At 40.9% G+C, this 15627-nt stretch overlaps 1 non-coding gene across 1 annotated transcript; it reads right to left on the bottom strand.

Moving 5' to 3' along the window:
• Positions 1-5191: 5191 nt before the first annotated feature.
• On the bottom strand, positions 5192-5265 carry TRNAN-GUU (transfer RNA asparagine (anticodon GUU)). Its single transcript has one exon. It is a non-coding gene; the product is annotated as a tRNA-Asn (tRNA).
• Positions 5266-15627: the final 10362 nt, after the last annotated feature.

Genomic DNA, 15627 nt, shown 5'->3' with positions numbered 1-15627 from the left:
AAATATTTCTTTCCAGATTGATTCTTTTCAAACACTAAAAATCTATTATATTTGGAACATGAATTACTGCCTGAGGTATATTATGTTAGGTTAGGATAGGTTAAGTAAGGTTATGTTTGCTAGAATATCTGTTATTTTTCACTCAAATAACATAAAATTGCAATTATATAATAAAAATGAAATAAAAATTATTTTATTTGATGGTTACTACACGACAGCTGCACTGTTACTGTCCCTCGCCACTGTTAAAAATCAGAATCAAGGAACTGAATGCTAAGATTGCAATTAAGATAGCCAGAGACCCACATAACAATGATATTGCCAAGAAAAAACTGAGTTCTGTGTTACTTACAGGAGGAAACAGAAGAAAAATGGTACCAAAGATCAGTCTGCTACCTTGAAGAACTTCATCTGCTTGAACAAGCCCGTGATCTCCTGCCTGTAGAGAGGTTACTTTCCTGGGAGGATGACCCATGCTGGATTATCATCAATGAAATGACAACGAATAAGTCCAACCACAAGAAATGAGGCACAGTTATCATGAGGAAATTTATAAAAAAAAAAAGCCGGATATGAATCAAATCAAATGTACACTGATGGGTCATCTAATCCTGCCGATGGCAGGGCTGGGTCAGCATTCAGGCTGGGTCAGCATTCACTATAATTAGGAATAATGACTTTCAAACGGAAATGGAGAAATCACGCATTGAGAACGAGGCCTCTTCATCGCACGCAGAGCTGACTGCCATTGTTATGGCATTAAGATTCCTTGTGTCTCTACTGTAGTGTCTACTAAGCTCGTTATGGCAGGAATCACACAATATTGTTCTCGTGTAACTCTCAGTTATCAACTTTAAAGTTATTTAACAGGCAACAATTCTTAGTGATAACTCCTGATTTTTTGTATATAATATATTTCGGTTAATAATTAGTTTGTACCACACACAATTTACGTGCTAAATTGGTTATTTCTGGGAATATTCCACAATAAAGTAATAAGACTATAAGATACTGACGACTCAAATATAGTAAATACACTTAGTAAGACGGTAAGATAGTAAAGACACAAAGACAATAAGATAATATGACACTAAGTAAAGACATTAAGACAGTAAGATAATAAGACACTAAGACAGTAAGATAATAAGACACTAAGACAGTAAGACATTAAGAAATTAAGCTAGAAAGACACTAAGACGGTAAAGAGAGCAAGATAGAAAAGACAATAAGACAATAAGATTGTAAAGGCAGAAAGCTAGTATAAACAATAGGATATCAAAAACTTGAAGACAGAAAGATATTAAAGATAGCAGGATAGAAAAGAGAGTAAGATAGTAAAGACAGTAAGACAGAAAGTCAAGACATAAAGATAGTAAGAAATTCATGACAGAAAGATAATAAAGCTAGTAAGACAGTAACATAATAAAGCTAGTAAGATAGAAAAGACTGTAAGATAGTAAAACATCTCACAACTTGGTGAGTAGAGGAAGGTGTGATGCACCAGCTCAGTGCTCATAGTCCAGTCACCAGCAGCCAGAGCCATCACCAAGATTATATCCTTGGGTCACCAGCAGCCAGAGCTATCACCAAGATTATATCCTTGGGTCACCAGCAGCCAGAGCCATCACCAAGATTATATCCTTGGGTCACCAGCAGCCAGAGCCATCACCAAGATTATATCCTTGGGTCACCAGCAGCCAGAGCCATCACCAAGATTATATCCTTGGGTCACCAGCAGCCAGAGCCATCACCAAGATTATATCCTTGGGTCACCAGCAGCCAGAGCCATCACCAAGATTATATCCTTAGGTCACCAGCAGTCAGAGCTATCACCAAGATTATATCCTTGGGTCACCAGCAGCCAGAGCCATCACCAAGATTATATCCTTGGGTCACCAGCAGTCAGAGCCATCACCAAGATTATATCCTTGGGTCACCAGCAGCCAGAGCCATCACCAAGATTATATCCTTGGGTCACCAGCAGCCAGAGCCATCACCAAGATTATATCCTTGGGTCACCAGCAGCCAGAGCTATCACCAAGATTATATCCTTGGGTCACCAGCAGCCGGAGCCATCACCAAGATTATATCCTTGGGTCACCAGCAGCCAGAGCCATCACCAAGATTATATCCTTGGGTCACCAGCAGCCAGAGCCATCACCAAGATTATATCCTTGGGTCACCATCAGCCAGAGCCATCACCAAGATTATATCCTTGGGTCACCAGCAGCCAGAGCCATCACCAAGATTATATCCTTGGGTCACCAGCAGCCAGAGCCATCACCAAGATTATATCCTTAGGTCACCAGCAGTCAGAGCTATCACCAAGATTATATCCTTGGGTCACCAGCAGCCAGAGCCGCCACCAAGATTATATCCTTGGGTCACCAGCAGCCAGAGCCATCACCAAGGTTATATCCTTGGGTCACCAGCAGCCAGAGCCATCACCAAGATTATATCCTTAGGTCACCAGCAGCCAGAGCCATCACCAAGATTATATCCTTGGGTCACCAGCAGCCAGAGCCGTCACCAAGATTATATCCTTGGGTCACCAGCAGCCAGAGCCATCACCAAGATTATATCCTTGGGTCACCAGCAGCCAGAGCCATCACCAAGATTATATCCTTGGGTCACCAGCAGCCAGAGCCATCACCAAGATTATATCCTTGGGTCACCAGCAACCAGAGCCGTCACCAAGATTATATCCTTGGGTCACCAGCAGCCAGAGCCGTCACCAAGATTATATCCTTGGGTCACCAGCAGCCAGAGCCATCACCAAGATTATATCCTTGGGTCACCAGCAGCCAGAGCCATCACCAAGATTATATCCTTGGGTCACCAACAGCCAGAACAATCACCAAGATTATATCCTTGGGTCACCAACAGCCAGAACAATCACCAAGATTATATCCTTGGGTCACCAACAGCCAGAGCCATCACCAAGATTACATCCTTGGGTCACCAGCAGTCAGAACAATCACCAAGATTATATCCTTGGGTCACCAACAGCCAGAGCCATCACCAAGATTACATCCTTGGGTCACCAGCAGTCAGAACAATCACCAAGATTATATCCTTGGGTCACCAACAGCCAGAACAATCACCAAGATTATATCCTTGGGTCACCAACAGCCAGAACAATCACCAAGATTATATCCTTGGGTCACCAACAGCCAGAACAATCACCAAGATTATATCCTTGGGTCACCAACAGCCAGAACAATCACCAAGATTATATCCTTGGGTCACCAACAGCCAGAACAATCACCAAGATTATATCCTTGGGTTACCAGCAGCTGGAGTCATTGTTACGAACCCGATTCCATCGTCGGAGCATGTAGCAGCGACATCAATGCCATCTGTGAGGCCGCTCCCGAAACCCCCACAATTTGGACGACGCCATCTAGTGGTGACAGGATTATACCAGCAAGAGGCGTTAGATTCCTGTCCTAGTCAGCTCGTGAGGTAGCTGGTGCTGACCTGCAATGAGGTGGAGCTTACAAAATCAGCGCCGTCTATTGAAGGAGGAGTTGTATGTCTGTGTCAGAGTACGTAAGGGTTGTTTCCTAGTGTCCCAGTGTACTGATGATGTGTCTGTATCCACAGAGTCCACGTAGGGCTGCTGAGGTACGAGGACAGTCAGTCTACCCAGGGCAGCCAATAGCTCTCTACTCCATTTTGCTTTACGGAAGCAGTGAGCCGCCGCTGGAGAAGAACTGTGTAGTGTTCTACTGTCTGCCTGTGAAGTGGCAGTGACAGAATTCGGCATACCCGGGACAGGCCAACCGAAGGGACGACTGACAGTAAGGTGCTACGGAGGATCGTAACCAGCGAGTTGCAAGAAGCTCCTGCCAAGGGTTCGTTACCCTTGTATTTGTACGCGAAGAGGCCCAGCAGCGCGAGGCTGCTGTTCTGCCTCGCGCTGCACATGCCCGAAACGCTTTGCGTAATAGTGGCTTTAGGCATTGTATGTACTAGCTCTACCTATAAGTCAACCAATCTTTGTAAAAATTTCTTGTATGTATGTACCTTACCTAAATAAACATTTATTTATAAACATTTACATTTATTCTCTGCCAGCACTAGGCTGGAGAGTGATTGTGGACGTGCACGAAGAGCACCTAGTGAGACTGTGTATAGGCTGGCCCGTGGCCAGGGTAGACTCGTTGGTGTTTCCCAGTACTGGTTGTGGACAGTACTGTGTGTTGAGGAAACACGGTAGCTGACAAGACTGCATCGATTAAGCATCGAAGAGCGTTTATTGTCCTTAGAGAGAGGTACTCGTGTACATATTAAGTGTAGTATTACTTCCTTTAGGATTATATATGAGGTGATGGGAAAATGTTTATATGTGAATATATTGATATTTAATGAAATGTCGTATTCAATGCACCTCCCCCATTGTGTTGTACTTGCATTACCGAGCTCACTCCTTGAAAGCCACTACTAACTTGGGGCCTGATACCAGAGCTTTAATTCCACCAGAAAAGAACCCGCTTGCGACCCATTGTGGCCATAACAGTCATAACCGAGAAAATATCCTTGGGTCACCAGCAGCCGGAGCCTTCACCAAGATTATATCCATGGGTCACCAGCATCCAGAGCCATCACCAAGATTATATCCATGGGTCACCAGCAGCCGGAGCCATCACCAAGATTATATCCTTGGGTCACCAGCAGCCGGAGCCATCACCAAGATTATATCCTTGGGTCACCAGCAGCCGGAGCCATCACCAAGATTATATCCTTGGGTCACCAGCAGCCAGAGCCATCACCAAGATTATATCCTTGGGTCACCAGCAGCCAGAGCCATCACCAAGATTATATCCTTGGGTCACCAGCAGCTGGAGCCATCACCAAGATTACATCCTTGGGTCACCAGCAGCCAGAGCCATCACCAAGATTATATCCTTGGGTCACCAGCAGCCAGAGCCATCACCAAGATTATATCCTTGGGTCACCAGCAGCCAGAGCCATCCCCAAGATTATATCCTTGGGTCACCAGCAGCCGGAGCCGTCACCAAGATTATATCCTTGGGTCACCAGCAGCTTCTCTCTCTATAATACTCCCACATTTATTCCTTGCTAAACTCTTGGTAAACTTTTGGTAAACTCATCCATGTTAAGAAAATAATTATATAATTGTTCTCATTTTCTCAAACAAGTGAAGTTCAACAAACTTCAAAACAGCCGCCCCCGGGTGGGCTCGAACCACCAACCTTTCGGTTAACAGCCGAACGCGCTAACCAATTGTGCCACGGAGGCTTGGGTTAAACCGGCGTTTGTGTGTTTGTTAACTCTGCTTGTACTCACCTAGTTGTGCGTGCGGGGGTTGAGCTCTGGCTCTTTGGTCTTGGTTCTCAACTATCAATCAACTGGTGTACAGATTCCTGAGCCAACTGGGCTCTATCATATCTACACTTGAAACTGTGTATAGAGTCAGCCTCCATACGGCAGGTTTGTGAAAGTGTTCACTTTGTTTGTGTCTACGCGAACCACATTTAGTATGTCGTGTCCACCTTGATATTCGCAGTTTGTCTGGCAGAAAAGACTCTTCTTATTTCTTTATCATATCTACCCAACCAGTTGGGTTAGCCGGTAGAGCGACGTCTCGCTTCATGCAGGTCCGCGTTCAATCCCAGCCGCCCAAGTAATTGAAATTGAAATTGAATTTGAAATAAGTTTATTGAGGTAAAATACACACAGAGGGATGAGGTAGCTCAAGCTATTCTCACCCCATTCAGTACAACGTGTTAATATATACATAGACACACATCACAAATAAACATATTACCAAACATTCTGAGAGGTAAACATATACATTTCCTCCTTCACAAGTAGTATGGTATCAGACGTACACACAAATACTTTTATGACCTAGGTATACTGTATAGACAATTTGCAAGACACCTGCAGATAATTCAACAAAATATTACAATCTTGGTGCAAAATTCTTATATCTCTCAAGAATATCATCAACCTTTCCGCTGTGACACATCCAGGCTATTTGTTCAGGAACAGTCCTTATCTCAGTGTTTCTATATACATTAATCAACGGACAATCAAGAACATAATGGGCAAGGGTGTGAGACCTTAACATACCACATAGTTTACACTTCGTATCATTATCATGAACATCTATCCCATATTCCCAGTAATATTTGTACCCAAGCCTGAGCCGCATGTACACAGAGTCACTCCAAGCATTTCTCCTTTTACCATACGTGAAATGGGTGTTTTGACTCACATACATGTAGTGTTGCATGGTTTGACTTCTCTCATACATTATCTCTCTCCTCTCCACTCCCGCCTGTGCCTGAATATTTCTGATTTTGCTTCTTATTTGTCTCATTGTGAATTCACATTCAATGTCAACTTGTGGTTTTGATGTGGCACGTTTGGCCAAGTCATCCGCCACCTCGTTGAGCACTGTGGATTCCAACATGAGATGGAATCCACATGAATTTCACACTATAACCTTTCAGCTGTATCTCAGTTATTCTTCTCTTACAATCCTCAACTATAGACATGAAGACTGGGTTTCGACTGTTTAAGGACTCCAGTGCTCCTCGGCTATCGACAAATACAAAAACATTTTTGTCGTCATGACGTACTTCCTCCAAACACGCCAGAATGGCCTGCAGTTCAACTTGTGTGGATGATATATAATTACTAAGCCGGAGTTCAATTATCCTGTCCACAGTCCCAAACTCCGTATATTCCCTTATTAGGACACCACACCCTGCCCTGCCATCCTCCGCCACCGACCCGTCGCAATATACATGTAAACTGTTGCCTCTTGGTAACCGAGATATCATGCTTCCATACAAACACCGTAATTGTCCCGGTTCATGATGAATCTTTTTCACCTTGAGGGGTACAATTTCGACGTTGGTTGAGCACAATTTCTTCCCCCCGTCCAATCCCAAATCCTTATCCTGACCCCATTTCAAATGTTATATAGTCGTAATGGCTTGACGTTTCCCCTGATAGTTCCCTCCTTTCTTCAATCATATCTACTTTTCAAAATATGAACAAAGTTTTCCTCTACAACCTGTTCATTTAGTTCATTACATAGCCCTCTATATACAAGCACTTTAATCACCTTCAGTGCGTAAGTGCTTAATAACACATAAGTTTCATTAGGACTTAAGTTACTCTGCCACAGTAGGAGAGACAAATACCTGCAAGTGTGATGTACAGCCACAACGCGCTGCTTCACCTGCTCGATTTTCCTCAAATTATATATTTCTCAAATTGTTTTCTTGTGGAATGATTAAGCTTTCTATTATATTGGATATGACTTTATTTTTTAATTTAATTGAAAACTAACATAGAAATATGACTAAACCTAACCTAATATAATAGTAATAGTAATAATAATAATAATAATCTATATAAATAAAAATGTAAATTTTCGTTTGTTCAAATTCGCTAATCTCCGAAAGTTCTTCACCGATTGTTTTGAAATTTTCACACAACGTTTCATTCGCATCCGAGCAGGTTTTTATATACATACAATATAGATGTGACGTCTGTGACAAAACAAAATACATGCTTTTTTTTTTAATGTTTTTTTTTCAAGTGAGGGAAATCTTCGAAACCTTTTTTCCGATTGCTTTGAAATTTTGACAAAACGTTGCATGCAAATAGCAAAATGTTTTTGTATACCTACTAAATACATGCCTCACCTGAGACAGGAAAAAACATGCTTTTTTGAGAAACGGCGCCATTTCTTGGATGTAAGAGCAACACACGCTGTACTCTTTGAAAGTTCTTCAATGATTGCTTTGAAATTTTGACACAACGTTCCATTTTAATATGTGTTTTTATATACCTACTATATAGATGCCACACCTGTGGCAGGTAAAAACATTCTTTTGTTGAAAAACAGGACCATCTGTTGTACTTAATAGCAACACATGCTATACTAAATATGTCACGATTCCATTTCAATGTTTAAGATTGCATTGATAAATTGAACTTTCATAGATTTCGATTTATTTTCCTTTTTATTTAATTATTTTGTGTGACATTGCATTGGAATTGAGCTGTGGTGTTCATTATACTGTTCATTTCGTGAGTATAAGTATAGATGCAACACCTGTGACAGGTAAAAACATGTTTATTTTGAAAAACATCACTATCTGTTGCACATAAGAGCAACACATGCTCTCCATAAAAATAATAATGTAAATGTTCATTCGTTCAAAATTGCTTATCTCCGAAAGTTCTTCACTGTTTGCTTTTAAATTTTCACACAACATTTTATTCGCTCCCAAGCGTGTTTTTATATACATACTATATAGATGTCACGTCTGTGAGGGGAAAAAACATGCTTTTTTTAAACTGTGTCTTTCATGTGAGGGAAATCGTCAAGACCTCTTTAAATTGCTTTGAAATTTTGTCACAACGTTGCATTCGAATAGGCGCATATTTTTATATAACTATTATATACATGCCTCACCTGTGACAGGAAAAAAAAAATTTCTTTTAAAGTGCCATCTGTTGGACATAGGAGCAACACACTCTGTAACCTCCAAAAGTTCTTCACTGATTGCTTTGAAATTTTGACCACGTTCCATTCGAATATGCGCGTGTTTTTATATACCTACTATATAGATGCCACACATGTGACAAGTAAAAACATGCTTTTGTTGAAAAACAGCGCCTGATGCACATAAGAGCAACACACGCTATATTAAATATGTTAGGATTCCATTTCAATGCCTCTGATTGCATTGATAAATTGAATTTTCATAGATTTCGATTTATTTTCATTTTGATTAAATTATTTTGCGTGACATTGCGCTGGAATTCAGCAATTTTATTTACCATACCATTTATTTCATGATAATAGTTAAGTTTTTTTCCTTTTTTTACTCTTTTTCATTTCGTTTTTGTACTGTTCTTATTTTTCAGTGATGGGAACATTAGATCATTTGATGTTCCCATTTTTCTGATAGGAGCATCAGATCATTTGGGAACACATTGAAGAAGGGAGTGGGGAATGGTGGGGAGGACAAGGGGATGATAGTCGGAGGAAGAGGGGACAGGGGAGGGAGTTATGGTTAGGAGGACAAGGGGACAGGGTAGAGGGTAATGGTTGGGAGGACGAGGGGATGAAGGAGTTGGGGACGGTAGGGAGGACGAGAGGACGGTGGAGTGGGGAATGGTGGGGGAGGACAAGAGGATGGGGGTGTGAGAGATGGTGGGGCGGACAAGGGATGGGGGATGGGGAGGACAAGAGGGTGGGGGTGTGAGAGATGGTGGGGCGGACGAGGGATGAGGGATGGGGAAGGGTGGAATGGTGGGAAGGAAAATGGGGACAGGGGAGTGGGGAATGGTTGGGAGGACGAGGAGACGGTGGAGAGGGGGTGGGGGTGAAGGTTGATGTGGCTGGGAACTTCTAGGAATAATAATAATAATAATAATAATAATAATAATAATAATAATAATAATAATAATAATAATAATAATAATTCAATGTGTCGGAGGACAGGCAGTCAGTTTATACATACAGTAAATTGTTGTCAACAGTTATCTATAATAAATAGAGTCCGTATAAACAACTGTGCCTCTACGCTTCAGATCGAACTATTTGCCTTGCTTCTTGCAATGAAATGTGTTAAAGTCTCCAAAATTGATACATTAATTGTAAGTGATTTTTTATCATGCTTAATTGCTCTCAACCCGTTAAGACGTAACTGTAACGTGCTCGTGTCTGAAGCTAGACACAAATAAAACAAAATTATAATGATGGTAACAGAGTTCATTTCATGTGGACTCCATATCATGTTCGTCTCCGAATGCATAATAGAGCTGATGAATTAGCCAAAGAATCTGCCTCTATAGGAGAAATTGAGTATAACCTTGGATTGTCAATAAGCAGTCTGAGACCAATATTACATCAAGAACTTAAATAAAATCTTGTAGATATGAGGCAAAGTGAAATCGACACCAGTAAATCCATCTATCATCATACAAGAGGAACCATACATTTATGGATCATCCAATAAAATCAGCAGACTTCTAGATGTTACTACTGCTCGGCTTAGACTCGGTTACAAGTATCTCTGGGAATTTTCATTTTCTGCTGATGGAGACCTGACCAAATGTAAACTGTGTTAACTAAATTATTCGCACACCCTCCGTCACTATGTGATGGAGTGTGAAATAATACGTGAATTCGGAGACTATAACAAATGTTCGAGGAAAGTGTAAATATTTAATTCAAAATAATCTGCTGCCAGAATTCTTGGCCAAATATCCCCAGTTTGCTAATTGGGGATATTTGGCTCTCTTTGGCTTCGCTATGTTGATGACATTTTTGCTTTATGGCCTTATGACCTTAGTCTTTCCCAGCCTTTCCTCTCCTCTCTTTACAATCTGGCTCCTTCTATCCATTTCAAAGTTGAGTGGGAATCTAATTCCCTCCTTCCTTTTCTTGACGTTCACGTTCACAGCTCTGTGTCCGGGTTCTCTTTCTCTGTCTACCGCAAACCCCTGCATAGTGGCATGCACATTCACTTCTTTTCCTACCATCCTAAGTCTGTTAAGAAAAGTGTCCTCGTCTCTCTCTTCCTCCGCGCTCTACGCCTCAGCGATCCTCAGTTTCTTGATTCTGAAATTACCTTTATCTACAAATCATTCTCTCGCCTTGGTTACCCTTTGCATTTCATCAACTGCGCCTACTCTCAAGCAAAACGCAATTGCTTTAATTCTAAACCTGCTTCCAACACTAGTAGCACTGTACTATGCCTTCCCTTCATATCTGAACTTAAAGCTTTTACTAATACCTTTCGTCCTCTTGTGTTAGTTTGTCGACAGGCGAGCTTTAAGCTCGCCTTTCGACAAACTAACACTTCGTAGCAATCTAGTTCACACTGCTCCTCCTGCTTCTAATACTGCTGGTGTCTACTCTATTTCCTGTTCGTCTTGTCCTCTCCAATACTTTTGCGAAACTGGCCGTACACTAAATGACAGACTTAAAGAACACAAGTGAAGTGTTAAGTCTGCAGACACTAACAATGCTCTCTTCTGTCACGTGAGAGATTCCAATCGTCCTATTGATTGGTCTTCCTCCAAAATAATCTTTCCTGCCTCTACTCTACACAGACGCCGTCTTGTTGAAACGGCTCTAATACACAATGTACCCAACATGAACTTGAGTCCTGGCTTTGTTGCTGTGGACTCTTCCCTTTCACAGTATATACTCAAATGCTCTAATCTTTCTAACAAACGTGACCTAACATAAGCTTACCCTTCCATTTTCTTTCTTTCTCTTTTCTTTTCTTTCTCTCTTCTTTCTTTTCTGTCCATTGTTCTCTTTAGATTCCCTTACTATCCTCTTCTTATTCCTATTACTATCTCCTCATTCGGTGGTTATAATAGGAGCTGCTTCATATGGGCCAATAGGCCCTCTGCAATTCTTATTTCTACTACTATCTCCTCTACTCCTATCTCCTACTACTATCTCCTTTGCTCCTCACCTCTCTCTAGCCTATTTATTGCCTGCATCTACTTCCTCTTCTCAATCGACTTAAGAATGGTCCAGGACGGATCGAAACGTCGTCGTCCCTTCACCTTCTAGTGTGCGGTCTGGTCAACTTACTTTAGCCACGTTATTGTCACTCATCGCCTTACCAACAGAGTGCCGGCGGGGGGATGAGGAATTAGCATCGGCTAAAATGCTCTTTTGTTCGGTCGTGATGGTCGAGGAGTTAAGGGATCCTGTCCATCAGTTGCAGAGTACTTCTGGTAGTATGGGTTCGGGTCACTTCTGGGGTGTGAGTTTTCAGTTGCATATATGCCTGGATATATATATATATATATATATATATATATATATATATATATATATATATATATATATGTCGTACCTAGTAGCCAGAACTCACTTTTCAGCCTACAATGCAAGGCCCGATTTGCCTAATAAGCCAAGTTTTCATGAATTAATATATTTTCTCTAATTTTTTTCTTATGAAATGATAAAGCAACCCATTTCATTATGTAAGAGGTCAATTTTTTTTTATTGGAGTTAAAATTAACGTAGATATATGACCGAACCTAACCAACCCTACCTAACCTAACCTAACCTATCTTTATAGGTTAGGTTAGGTTAGGTAGCCGAAAAAGTTAGGTTAGGTTAGGTTAGGTAGGTTAGGTAGTCGAAAAGCAATTAATTCATGAAAACTTGGCTTATTAGGCAAATCAGGCCTTGCATAGTAGGCTCAGAAGTGAGTTCTGGCTACTAGGTACGACATATATATATATATATATATATATATATATATATATATATATATATATATATATATATATATACACTAGCTGTACCCGGCCACGCGTTGCTGAGCAACAGCAACCTTCCGCTGTCCCCTAGTCCTCCCCACCATTTTCCCTTCCCCGTCCCCTCGTCCTCCCAACTTTTCCCATTCCTCCATCCTCTCGTCCTCCACATCATTCCCCCCCCCCTCTCCTCTGTCTCTTTGTCCTCCCCACTCCACCATCCCCTCGTCCTCCCCACCATCTCCACTCCGCCATCCCCTCACCCTCCCTACCATTCCCCTGTCCCTTCTTCCTCCCCAACATTCTCCATTCCCTTGTTCCCACCCAACCCGTTCTCGCACTTGCTCCAGTCAATATTGGACTATTTAATAAGTGCATATGTGACATACTAATTGATTGTGAATATTTTAGTTTACCTTGAAAAGCTTCATAAAAAACACCGACCTCGCCTAACCTTCTTAGTATGTTAAGATAAGCATCTTATTGCTTCTTAATTTAAATTATAACTTAACCTATACCGTTGATAGGTTAAGTAATAATTGTAAATAAGAAGACATAAGATGCTTATCTTAACATACTAAGAAGGTTAGGTGAGGTCGGTGTTTTCTATGAAGATTTTCAAGGTAAACTAAAATATTCACAATGAATTAGTATGTTACATATGCACTATTAAATAAGCCAATATTGACTATAAGCAAGTGCGAGAACGGGTTGCCCCACCATCTCCAACTCCCCCCATCCCCTCGTCCTCCCCCAACATGACCTCCCACCCCTTTCTCCTCGTTCACCACACCATCCCTCACTTCCTTCCCCTCATCCTCCCCCACTCCTTTGTCCGATGCATTCCCAAATGATCTGATCAGATTTTCTGATCATCAGAAAATTGGGAGCATCAAATGATCTGATGTTCCCATTACTGAAAAATAAGAGGAACAGTTAAATTAAAATGAACGAAATGAAAAACAATGAAAAATTAAAAAAATAAACTATACCAATGAAATGAACGGTATGGTAATCAACACAGCTCAACTCCAATGCGATGTTACACAAAATAATTAAATCAAAATGAAAATAAATCGAAATCTATGAAAATTCAATTTCTCAATGTAATTGGAAACATTGAAATAGAACTGTAGCTTATTTAGTATTGCGAATGTTGCTCTTACGTGCAACAGATGGCACTATTTAAAAAAAAATATGTTTTTACCTGACATAGGTGTGGCATCTATACTTATACTCATGAAATAAACAGTATGGTAAACAACACAGCTCAATTCCAATGCAATGTTATACAAAATAATTAAATCAAAATGAAAATAAATCGAAATCTATGAAAATTCAATTTATCAATGCAATCGGAAACACTGAAATGGAATTGTAACATATTTAGTATTGTTAATGTTGCTCTTTGCTCTTACATGCAACAGATGGCGCTGTTTAAAAAAATGTTTCTTACCTGTCATAGATGTGGCATCTACATAGTAGTAATATAAAGGCAAGCGCGTATTCGAATGGAACGTTGTGTAAAAATTTAAAAACAGTCGGTGAAGAACTTTTGGAGATAACAGTGTTTGTTGCTCTTACGTGCAACAGATGGCGTTGTTTTTCAAAAATGCATGTTTTTTCCTGTCACAGGTGAGGCATGTATATAGTAAATATATAAAAAACACTCCCCTTTTTCAATGCAACGTTGTGTCAAAATTTCAAAGAAATCGGTAAGGAGGTTTCGAAGATTTCCTTCATATGAAAAACAGTCTTTAAAAAAAAAAATGTTTTTTTCCCGTTACAGATGTGTCATCTATATAGTTTGTGTATAAAAACCTGCTCGGATGCGTATGGAATATTGTGTGAAAATTTCTGAGGAATCACTGAAGAACTTTCGGAGATTAGTGATTTTGAACAAACGAACATTTCCATTTTTATTTATATACTAGCTGTACCCTGCCAGGCGTTGCTGTGGCTCATATATATATATATATATATATATATATATATATATATATATATATATATATATATATATATATATATATATATATATATATATATATATATATACATATTGCGACGGAAAAATGATGGAGTGTAGATGTTCGGCAGTCCTCCTAATGGCTGGTGTTAATGCCTATCACATTTAAGAAAAAAAAGATAGACTGCTTGGCTGTTGTCTGTGGTAAAGTAAGGGAAGACACGCAAAACACATAGTATGAACAATGAAACTTTAATTAAATTGAAAGCAAATTAAAAACAAAGACAATTCCTTGGCTATGTACAGTGCAAACGAACAAGTCAAAAAAATATAACATAAAATTTAGAACAAGGGTGACATTACTCTAAACATAAAATAAAGACAAAATGAAATAAACAGGTGCTGAGAATAAAGCGCTAGCTGAGAAACATCCACCTGATTGACAGAGCGTATATCAGTTAGTTGTTCACAGCTGGAGAGCACAAGATATTCTAACTTCAATGGCTGGTTCAAGTCCAGACATCGACTTGGTAGAGGGCGCTGAGGTGCAGAGGTGCAGGTGTGCAGTCGGCGGGTCACCAATCAGAATGCAGGCAGGCTGGGAAAGGTAGTTTGCTTGTTGATGACGGTGGCGAGCCGGCATGGAGGGAGTGTGGAGTATGGGGGAGTTTAGGGTACGTTTGCCTCCTGACCAAAACGTTTTGTGCTACTGGTAGACGTATCTTGAAGGTAGCATCTTATTGTTGTATGTATTTAAGTAACTTTATGTAGGGAAGAGCAGGCTCAATCTCTCTCTTGAAAGAGATTATCGTCACAACTCTTCCCCGAAGCCTGCTCTAATGGGTGGTTATCTTGGTTATCTTGAGATGATTTCGGGACTTTTTAGTGTCCCCGCGGCCCGGTCCTCGACCAGGCCTCCACCCCCAGGAAGCAGCCCGTGACAGCTGATTAACACCCAGGTACCTATTTTACTGCTAGGTAACAGGGGCATAGGGTGAAAGAAACTCTGCCCATTGTTTCTCGCCGGCGCCTGGGATCGAACCCAGGACCACAGGATCACAAGTCCAGCGTGCTGTCCGCTCGGCCGACCGGCTCCCGGTGAAGTTACTTCTTCAGATGGTAGAGTGGTAGGTGGAGCTGCCTCTACCTCAGACTCTGGAGAGGGCGTCTGCTATGATGTTGTCAGAACCCTTGATGTAGAAGATCTCCAGGTTGAAATTCTGCAGATACAAAGCCCATCGTAGAAGTCGTTGATTGTTGAATTGGGCTTGCTGCAAGAAGCGTGGGGGATTGTGGTCCGAGTAGATGGTGGTAGACCGAGCACCTTGTAGGTAAGATGAAAAATGCTGTAATTTCAGGACGATGGA

This window comes from Procambarus clarkii, chromosome 24 (genome assembly GCF_040958095.1).
Source record: "Procambarus clarkii isolate CNS0578487 chromosome 24, FALCON_Pclarkii_2.0, whole genome shotgun sequence".
NCBI classification, from domain to species: domain Eukaryota; kingdom Metazoa; phylum Arthropoda; class Malacostraca; order Decapoda; family Cambaridae; genus Procambarus; species Procambarus clarkii.
Note: the sequence above shows the minus strand (reverse complement) of the source record. Positions and strands in the feature narration are given on the sequence as shown.